This window comes from Halyomorpha halys, unplaced genomic scaffold (genome assembly GCF_000696795.3).
Source record: "Halyomorpha halys isolate HHAL.00 unplaced genomic scaffold, Hhal_1.1 Scaffold114.1, whole genome shotgun sequence".
NCBI classification, from domain to species: domain Eukaryota; kingdom Metazoa; phylum Arthropoda; class Insecta; order Hemiptera; family Pentatomidae; genus Halyomorpha; species Halyomorpha halys.
This window is the reverse complement of record NW_027110293.1, coordinates 319,513-321,001: the sequence shown is the minus strand read 5'-3', so window position 1 is coordinate 321,001 and position 1,489 is coordinate 319,513. Positions and strand designations below refer to the sequence as shown.

The 1,489-nt window shown below is 29.6% G+C and overlaps 1 protein-coding gene across 1 annotated transcript in view; it reads left to right on the top strand.

Moving 5' to 3' along the window:
- Positions 1-1,489, top strand: part of LOC106677927 (uncharacterized) — a 27,263-nt gene that overhangs the window by 12,591 nt on the left and 13,183 nt on the right. The window lies entirely within an intron of this gene.

Genomic DNA, 1,489 nt, shown 5'->3' with positions numbered 1-1,489 from the left:
GAAAACCAAAAGCAAAACCTAAAATTCCGAAATTTTTTCTTTACCTAGCTGCTTAGTATCATTTTAGGACGGTGAGAAATGGGTTTCTGTTTCAGGTTTAGACTTATATATATCACTACGTGTGAGTTTTTAGCAAAATCTAAAAAAAAAAAAAAATGATTGGAGAAGCTTGTCAGAGGGTGCGGTCAACAAAGAACAACATAAATAAATAAAACCATATTTAGATTAATTATTTTTTATATATGATTGTTTGAGAGTGGTTTAGTTTATTATAAATTTACACAATTTTGATCATTTTTATCTCTCAACTTTTCTTTTATTCTCCAACGCTTCGGCCCTCAGGCCATTCTCAAGGATACCACCTACAAAATTTTGTTTTGTTTTTATGTAACAATTACATTATTTCCTTCAACTACACACTGATTTATTTGGCCATACCTTCAATATTGATGTCATTGCTAATTGCCCTTGTCACATCTTTAAAATAAATTAATCATTAGAATAATATCATAATCACTTAAAAAAATTTTTTTTTAAATAGATTTCTTACTTACATAACTTTTTTTTAATAAATTGATAACCTAGATTTAAAACTTTTTTACAAAACACTTTCCCTTCTTTCATTTATATTTACAAATTAAAAACAAAACCTACCTTCAATAGGTTAGGACTCTGTTATCACCTTATCATATAACAATAACGTTTTTACCATTAATTTACATTTTTAATATAATTTAGTTAACATTAATTTTTAATTATTTTGCTTATAATTAAAATCCATAATTAATATGTTCTTATTTATGTGTATTTTTTTTTTAAACAGAATGGCATGAGGGCCGAAAGGTTGGAGAATTTTAAAGTATAAAAGTTCAGAGAAAAAAATGACCAAAATTGTGTAAATTTATGAAAATCATATTTATTTATTTTATGCCGACGTTTCGACCTGAGTTTCAGGTGTTCATCAGGCGTTATGGACGTCGGCATAAAATATCTATTGCCCTGATGAAGACCTCAAATTCAGGTCGAAACGTCGTTATAAAATAAATAAATATGGTTTTGTTTATTAATGTAGTTCTTTGCTGACCGTACCCCCCGACAAACTTCTCCAATCATTAATCTACGGTCAACTATCTCCACCTCATTAAAAAAAAAGTGTTGCTTTCGGTTCACGCCAGTTATCGATTAACGACATACCAATTGACTGAATTATTCAGGTATGGTGCTCATTCTTTTTAATTCATTTTACTAAAAAGGTGCCTCTACACGTTGGTAAAACAATGACAAATTTGCGCAAGTGCAAGGGTGTATGTACGTATGGGTTATTTTTCTTGGCTGGTACAAGTTAGCCTGAATTTGAAAGGCGCTTGTGTTCCAACCACACGTTTGTGTTCAGATAGCATATTGTTTTAGAACTGTCAACTGATAAATGTTTGTGCTTTCGGTATTTTAATTAATTAAAGAATGTCCCAAAACTTCGGATTCAATAATT